Source organism: Pyrus communis, chromosome 6 (genome assembly GCF_041283825.1).
Source record: "Pyrus communis isolate YQ-2024b chromosome 6, ASM4128382v1, whole genome shotgun sequence".
In the NCBI taxonomy this organism is placed as follows: Eukaryota; Viridiplantae; Streptophyta; class Magnoliopsida; order Rosales; family Rosaceae; genus Pyrus; species Pyrus communis.
In genome coordinates this window covers 9,528,277-9,537,423 of record NC_142570.1, presented here as the reverse complement: position 1 = coordinate 9,537,423, position 9,147 = coordinate 9,528,277, and the positions used below count along the sequence as shown (strand labels likewise).

The 9,147-nt window shown below is 35.4% G+C and overlaps 2 long non-coding RNA genes across 3 annotated transcripts; one reads left to right on the top strand and one right to left on the bottom strand.

Moving 5' to 3' along the window:
- Nucleotides 1-264: 264 nt before the first annotated feature.
- LOC148696256 (uncharacterized) lies at nucleotides 265-1,204 on the top strand. The gene is made up of 3 exons (XR_015963576.1): nucleotides 265-501; nucleotides 597-673; nucleotides 797-1,204. It is a non-coding gene; the product is annotated as an uncharacterized LOC148696256 (long non-coding RNA).
- Nucleotides 1,205-4,217: 3,013 nt separating this feature from the next.
- On the bottom strand, nucleotides 4,218-9,147 carry LOC137711495 (uncharacterized). Of its 2 annotated transcripts, XR_011065062.2 has the most exons (3): nucleotides 8,878-9,147; nucleotides 5,712-5,796; nucleotides 4,218-5,056 (listed from the first exon to the last, which is right to left on the bottom strand). It is a non-coding gene; the product is annotated as an uncharacterized LOC137711495 (long non-coding RNA). The 2 variants fall into 2 exon arrangements; XR_015963577.1 differs by having other exon boundaries at nucleotides 4,218-5,796.

Sequence of the window (9,147 nt, the reverse complement as noted above, 5' to 3'; positions counted from 1 at the left end):
GTTCGGAATTGGTACGGGACTGGTCTTAAAATTGTAAAACACAAATAGGACGGGCCAGGGTGGGTTCAATAAATTAACTGGGCGGGGCGGGTCCAAAAGGCCCAAGAAACAGGGCCCCGGCCGGACCCGTTTCTCCCAAGCCCACTCAATTTTCCGATCTAAAAGTCCAAGTACTGCGTTGGTTTTGTGCAGTACACTAGTACTTGTATTGCATTTCACTTAGATTTTTTCACTCATTTCACCCTCTTTTTTTTTCACTCTTTCTTTCTTTATTTTTGTTTTATTTTTTTCACTCATTTCACTTTTATTTATTTCTTTTTTTTTTCCCCACTCAAACCCTCTTCTTCTCCATCCCACGATCCCCAAACTCCATTAAGGACAAGAAGATTAAGGACTCAATCGAGAGATTGTCATCCAGTGGTTGGACAACAACCAGTTGTCAGATGCCGATGAGTTCGAAGACAAGATGGAATTGGAGAGCATCTGCAACCCAATCACAAGGTGAAATTATTTAGGTTTTGTGAACTTGAAATTTTATGTTTTATTTGGGACTTGAAATTATAGATCAATGCTTCTTTTTTTTTCCCTATTTGCAGAACCTTTTGGTTGGATGAGTGGGAAGAGGAAATCACAAGGGAATTGATTGAAATTGCTTAGATTCAGAAACCCTAAGGTATTCCCCTTCTTTTATTTTTTGAATTCATAGCCGATGAAAAGGCAAATTGGATTCGTGGGTTTGTATGAAAGAGTTCTGTGAAAACCTTAATTTAATCCCTAATTTGCCTTGAGAGCGCAGATATTGCGGTGGTTGTTTTGATGGAACCACGGATAACGATGTTGTTCGAAGAAGCAAATCTTCAAATGAGGAGAACAAAGAGGAAATACCACCAGACTTGAGGCGTGAGTGAAAGATTTGGACCCGTGGGGACCCGTAAGAACCGGCTCGTTTCAAAAGGGTCAGGTTAGGTCCGAATCCTATTTTGAAAAATCCAAAACCCGCCCCGCCCTGCCCCATTGTATTTACGAACAGATCCGGTCCGATTCCTTTAATTTTGGGCTCGACCCGGCCCGTGCCCACCCGTAGTTTTGGGTATGTGTGTTTTCGAAGTTGGTTTTTTTTTCTATGAGTAGCTATTATGCATGCATGCAGTATAATACTATTCGACTATGTTTATGTACAACTTTTCATCTTTGCCTTTCTTAACTAAGAGCCAGAAAGATGTGGTTTGAAAGGAAATAATGAAATATTAAGCGTTCGACCTAGCAATTTATAATTATTTTTTTCACTCTTTTGTGGCCTAAAAATTTGAAGTATTCAAAATCTCTCTAACTCCAATTAATTTATGGGAGATTTAATGAAAAGCCCACAGTATTATTCACTTTAACGAAAAACCATATTTTTATACTAAAAAGTCAATCATGGTACTATTCACTTTACCCTTTATTTTGTCTTTATTATTAAAACTCAAAGTTTTCAAACCCTTTTAATTAGTTTTCCTTTAATTTATTAACTAGCAAGGAGTGTACGCGCTATGCTGTGGATTTTAAAAATATATACGATAGACAATATTATTTACATGTATGTGAAAATCTACTTACAACTCTATTTACAATAACGAACAAAATAGGAAATGATTTTGTCCTATCTGCTTACAACCCTATTTATTCCTCGAACAAATATTTATCATGGTCATCATTTAAAATTTGCCAGGTGATAAACTAGCGATAAGAGTATCTCTTATGTATCAACAGAATTTATCAATCTAAGAATTCGAGAATTTGAAATTAACTTACACAAGCAACATATTTGTTTTAGGATGTTCTTTTTGTAATTCACTCTGAAATCCTCTCTATATAAAATACAACAAAAAAAATTATAAAAAAAAATGATAAAATCGATGAGATAATTCACACAAATAAAACTACAAAATCAATGATAAACTTCACTCTGAAACTTAATGTGCTCTCTTTGTTGTGGTTGTAAAAATAGTGTGAGTTGTTTTATTATGTTTCAGAAATAATGTGAGTTATTTTGCTGTAATTTTAGAAATAGTACTTATTTTGTTCTCTTCCATAAATACAGTGAATTATTTTGGTTCAGTTTTCAGAAATAGTGTGTAATTTTGTTGTAGTTTCAGAAATAGTGGGTTATTTTGGTTCAGTTTCAGAAATAGTATGGGTTATTTTGCTGTAATTGTAGAAATAGTTCAAAAAATAGTGAGTTATTTTGGTTCAGTTTTAGAAATAGTATGAGTTATTTTGTTGTAGTTTCAGAAATAGTTCCTAAAATAGTGGGTAATTTTTGTTCAGTTATAGAAATAATGTGGGTTATTTTGTTGTGGTTCCAGAAATAATGTTTATTTTGTTCCCTTCCATAAATTGTTTTCGTTTAATTTTTATGAACAATGTGTAATTTTGCAAAGTTTCATAAATCATGTGAGCTGCAAAGTTTCAAAAATAGTGTTAGTTATTTTGTTGTAGTTCCAGAAATAATGTAAGTTATTTTGATTCAGTTTTCAAAATAATGTGGTTAATTGCGTTGTATTAAAAATAATGTAGGTTATTTTTGTTTAGTTTAGAAAATAGTGTTGATTATTTTGCTGTAATTTCATATATGGTACTTATTTTGTTTCTTTCCAGAAATAGTGCAAGTTATTTTGGTTCAATTTGAAAAACATAGAAAAACCTACAATTAGGAAATTTTGGGTTATTTATAGTTCCAGAAATTGTGTGGGTTATTTTGGTTCAATTTCATAAATAGTGTGGGTTATTTTGCTATAGTTCCAGAAATAATGTGTGTTATTTTGGTTCAGTTTTATAAATAGTGTGGGTTATTTTGCTATAGTTCCAAAAATAGTGTGTTATCTCGGTTTAGTTTCATAAATAATGTGGGTTATTTTGCCATAGTTCTAGAAATAGTGTGGGTTATTTCGGTTCAGTTTCATAAATAATGTGAGTTATTTTGCTATAATTCTAAAAATATTGTAGGTTATTTTGGTTCAGTTTTCATAAATAGTGACTGTAGCAATATCCGTCTACACTTGGAGTATTTTTCTCGCAACAAAGGAACATTTAAAATTGTAAAAGCACTTCCTTTCAGAGCTCAACTAGATAACAAGCACCCAAAACTCAAATTTCTTCATCCCTATCACCATGACTTTCTAATAATAGATCCACAAACATATGGAAACGTAAAGAGCACTTCCGTTCACCCAAAATTTTCAACTAGAGTCGGTGCTTACACAATAGCTAATGATTTCGTCAACATAACATCATTAACCACCGTCACCAGACCCACACTTCTTGCCAAGAAGTATGACTTGCAGCTTGTCATGGCCAACAAGCACACTGGAACCTGCAACAGCACACAATATGTTTGCTCTAACACCCTTAAACATGCATTCTCGTTTTTTTTTTTATAATTTGCTTAAATGCATCTTGTTTGGGTTAATAGTTAACTTTGGGCTTCAAGGGAAGAAAGCCCAAAAGAACTCAACAAAGGAAATTCTGCCCAAGGCCCGGCTCCAAACCCAGATGCCTATTTCAATACAATTTGACGACTCCCCATTAAATGCAAAGGATAGTTGCTTACAAGAGAAGTGACAACCGATAGAAATCCACCTACTTTCGGCCCAAAAGCACTTTCTGAATGGTAGAACATGTAAAAAGGGTGATGACTCACTACCTTTCAGTTACTTTCGAGTAAGAGAAGAAACAACATAGTCGGGTTAATTCGCCTATAAAAGGAGGAAGAGGGCCCAGAGATAAAGACTCTCAACCAATCAAACAAATAAAGATACAACTTGCCTCTCAGTCAAGCAAATACCCAGAAAGCTGCGCTTTGTCTAGATTCTGCACCCTTTAGCCTTAGACTCCCCTTAGAAAGACATATTTTCGTATATGTAAAAGTTCTACTACCTTTTTTAAATGCTATAGTATTGATTCTCTTGTGTAAACTTATTTACCATTCATCCCTCTGTAGTACTCAACCCTTTTGTAATTGCAAAGAGAAGAGACTGCAAGACATTTAACCTTGCCCGATAAGGTGAAATCTTGCCCGACTCTCTTTGTATCATCTTTCAATTAATAGATCTAGTGTTATAATGTATTCCTTAGTATATATTCAAGTCATTTCCAATCTCTTAATGATTCAAAGCTCCATCAATTCTCAGATCTAGTTTCCTTAGTGATTTTTGCTATCATAAGAAGATTAAAAGTGAACTAAACTGATGACTTAATCAAATATGGACTTCCACCCTATAAGCATACAAGATAAATGAAAGTCCTTGATCTCAAGGCATAGAAAAGAACTTAATGTAGACTTAACTCATCTACGATGATCCTTTGATAACAAGAAGTTAGAATAACTTAGGGCGCAAGTAATCAACTTAAACACATTTGTTCTACATCTGCCATATTGAGATAGCAGTGGCACGCCTTTGCACTCAGCTAGTTTTGATTGTGAGCTTTAAGGCCTACACCTAAGGCCCCACAAAGGCACCTTTCAGAACTAACTGTGTCCTCCTCTTGCAGCATCCCAACGCAGGAGCCCGACAACCAACCAAAGTGCCAACTCCTTGGGGAATTGTGTGCTCGAGCCAGGAATGCCCACCGTCGAGATTTCCTGCCTGAACACATCCAAGGAGCTATTGTACTGAAATGTTTCTCCTGAGTTCATCATCATCTTTCTGCGCACTGTGTCAATGGGGTAAGAAGCTAATCTAACACCAATTATAATTCTCCATCCCAACAAGAAAACAAGAAGCTAGCAAAGAAGCTATCCTACAACCACCAGTTAGAACCACATGTTCAGAGAATCGTACATTCCAAAGTAAAGCTGACGATACACGATAATTCCAACACAACCAAACCATTAAACTGCCTTTCAACCACCCTTCTTGGCAGCCTTGATATCATTTGCCAAACGTGTTCTTGCATAGTCCAGAGAATATACAAAAATAAGAGATGAAGCACCAGCTGCACCACCTGATACCAGGTTCCCAGCGAACCACTTCCAGCAGCCATCTTTATCCTTCTTGAAGTTATTTTACACTACCTAACACAAAAACAGTACATGTGTCCAAACAACAAATGCTAATTCCAAACTAATAACCATAAATCACCATTCCAAGAAAATAACTTTTATTTTAATATTCAAAATCATGAAATTCTCTTTAAGCCAAACAATTGCAGAGAACTCCAGGTCCTCCATAATTCGGGGCGATTTATCCACATTTCCTACATAGGTTTTACTATGAAGTACCTAAAATGCTCCATTGAGCTGTCAATCATTAATCATGTTTAAGTTTTTTCTTTAATTTGCTTTGGCATTTTTGTTTCCAAGCACTGACCTTGTATTCAACGGAGCAATAATAAAAAATATGCAATTTTCACAGAGCAATATAAATAATTTTTAAAAATTATGCATACAAACACAAAGGGGTACACCTGCATATATACATATCTAATAACTAATATATTTGATAGATCATCCCAGATTGCTGGAGAAATTTCAAAATATATAGATAACAAGTCAAAAATGTGTTCTTTTTGGTTTGCAGACATGGAACTTACTTATTAACAGTAGTATAAGGGAATGCTAAAGGTCGAAAAAGATTGATTAGAACTATAATATGTATGAAGAAATTAAGGGAAACTGTAATACATATTGGAGAAATTTGTTAAGAAATGTCATGAAGAAGTGCATGTACCTAGCAGTATCCCCAATGTTGCGAATACTCATGCTGCGGATGCCTAGAACCCAATAGCCCCAAATTCCTTCATCCTCAAAGACTCCTAATATGGTGATTCGAAAAATGGTGAATTCGAATGGAATTGAAAATGAAAACAGAGATTAGGAAGCAATGAACAATCCAATTTGTGATACGGAAGCACTCCATACTCATGCTGTAAAGGGCTGCAAAGAAGAGACCACTGAAACAGTGGCAATATGAAAAGAAAATTTACAAAACGAAAACATAATGCTATAAGGAACAAAAACCAAAGTTGAAATGAACTGAGCTATAGTTAAAAGATAAAATGCACGCATGCAACATTGAGAGAGTTCTCGGATATGCTATTCTTATATTGAACCCTGTACTATTACTATTTTTTAAATTGAATATGACTATTTCTAGAACTGAACACGAGTACTATCACTATTTCTTAAACTGAACATGCCTGAAACAAAAACACAATTTCAGGGCACCTACATATACAACAATAACACCACATAAATTCTCATGCACAAATCCATGATTTTCATCCACAAACACCAAAAAAAACATTACGATTTTAAACCCCATGTCCAATTACTAAGTTTCGAGTTTTGACACCCCCAGATTAAACCAGCGGTTCAAACATGGTAGGGGTTTTGTACTAATATGACTAGGAATGTGTAGGAACGTGTTGGGTTTATTATGTTAATTACTGCAAAACCCAATTCATGGAGCTTAAAAAATAATTAAAAATTAGTGAAGAGCCAAATTTCTCCAATACTATCGCGAGTAAAACAACATCTATTAACAGTAGTGCAGAGAAGCACAGAAATGCAGAAAGAGAATAAGAGAGAGAAAGTAATTGATTACATTGATACTGAATTAATCTTTACAACTATGAGAATACAGTTTATATAGCCATCATGACTAACTTGCAGCCTAAGCTATTTAACTAACTAATTTTGATAACAACTCTAACAACCTTTGGATATTGTCAACATCCCCCCTCAATCTCAACTGGGATTGCCCAGTTTGAGATTGAAGCAGACCATCCAGCAATCAACTTCTTACAATCATAGAAATCAAGAAACACAACCTTCTTCGGCAATCGGCCTTCAATGAAGAAAGGGAACAAGAACTGCACTCCGGCAATCGGCCTTAATGGAGTTGCACACAATAACAACAAACAAAATTTTTCAAGAACATTACTCCGGCTATCGGCCTTTAAGGAATAACACACAATATCTGAGACAGAACTTTTCACTCCGGCTATCGGCCTTATGGAGGAAACAAAATGCATTCAACACACTCTTGGCAATCGGCCTTTTTCGAGTGCACAAATCTGAACAAATCTGAAGTATACGGCTATCGGCCTTGACACTTCCAAAATTCCCAAGAAAATTCTCACTGAGACGTTATAAACCAGTTCATATCTAGCCAATTAGAAAATGAACTACTAGTAACAGAACGAATTGAATCAGAAACAATCTTCATTAATGAAAGAATGACTGAGAAGGGATAGTAAAACCTTGACTGAGAAGTGGTATAGCTTGAGCACCAAAAACCAACTGTGCAACTGATCGGATACAGAGAATGGTTATTCATTCTGCATGAATACTTTGATGACTTTCAAGTGCCTGACTCATTGATTTGAATTCAACATCTGATTCTACTATTTCCATGATATCCACATCCATTTTCACTTCTTCAAAGTCAATTTTCTCTTCTCCATAATCACCAAGTCTCAAGAATCACTCAATAATGAAGAAGCAAATGAAGTATAGACAACAAGACATGGTTGAAGCAAATCGTCGAACACCTGGTGTGTGAAATTACCACGGATATCTACTTGCATCACTAACCCAATCATGAATCCAGAAAATCAGAAGAAGCGACGGAGAAAGCACACAGATTTCAATTACTAATGGCTTCGTGCCACAACTTTCACTTCCCAAGCAAAATGGAAAGAAAAAAAAAAATTTTAGAGTACACCACTTCAAAAAATTAACCAGAAAGAACAGTTCCATATTTTGCAGAATTTAGAATGAACCAAGAATTCACATGACCAAATCCTCAAGAAAGTGAAATTGAACCAAGAAGTCAGAATGTAATCATACCCAAACTCCAAATATATCACCTTCCTGGATTTTTCATTGACGAGTAGGATCGAACATGCAAGAACCCATTAACCAACTGCGTTCAAATCACGCTACGATTTCAAGACCCGCTACGATTTCTGAAATCACAGATTACGCACGAAAGATGAAAAACCCAGATGTGATTTTGACGTTGCTGAGTAAAAATTGGGCACCAGAGGGACAATTGGGGTGAGCAGTGCAAGGCCTTGATTGAAGGGCTGAATAATGCTCCTTCTTAGAACCCAATGGTAGTAGAAATACCAGTAGCAGTCGCCGATTGAGATGAAGGGATTCCACAGGATCCAAAAAATTGTTGGACATCCCATCTTCTTTCCTTGTATTAAGAACTCGATGAAAATCTGAAAAATTCCCGACTTCAAGAACTGAAAAGAAAAACAAATTGCCACTTCTATTTGGCCTGAAGAAACAATATTCTTCAGAACAATCAACCAACAATCGCAGAAAATCAACCCAAGCTCGCGGAAGCACTGAAAATTTAATGGAAATTTGGAAAGAAACTAAACTAGGAAAGAAAAAAAAAAAATTGCAAACTACTACGAAGAAACAACCAGAATCCATGGCGTGAGCCTGGTGGGTCTGATACCATATTAACAGTAGTGCAGAGAAGCACAGAAATGCAGAAAGAGAATAAGAGAGAAAAAGTAATTAATTACATTGATACTGAATTAATCTTTACAACTATGAGAATACAGTTTATATAGCCATCATGACTAACTTGCAGCCTAAGCTATTTAACTAACTAATTTTGATAACAACTCTAACAACCTTTGAATATTGTCAAAAACATCAAATTATACTTAAAGAAGAAAAAAAAAATTATATATAAACACACACACACACAATCAGCTGTAAAAGCTCGTAACCAATGAATCAAAAGCAGAAACAAAAAATGGAACAGGTTTTTACATAATAATTCTTAAAAAACCGAAAAAAAAACAGAGAGGAAGAAGAAGTACATAATATCAATCCTAATTTAGCAACGGTTTGAGAGTTTTGAGTACCTTTTTGTTGATTGAAGACGCTTCGATCGGAATCGGACTTGGAATTGAGGATTTTAGAGAGGGAATGAGGTGAGTGGAGAGAGAGGGAGAGAGAGGGTGGACGGGAATTAGGTTGTCGAAGTGTGAAAATAAATAGCAATTGGATTAGGAAGTAGTTGGAGAAATTTGAATTGGAGGATCAGATGTATATCTATTACATACTTCTTTTGACTGGGCGCAGAGCTCAGCAACGTCATGGTATTCAAGTCGTCAAACCTAGCAAGAATGATG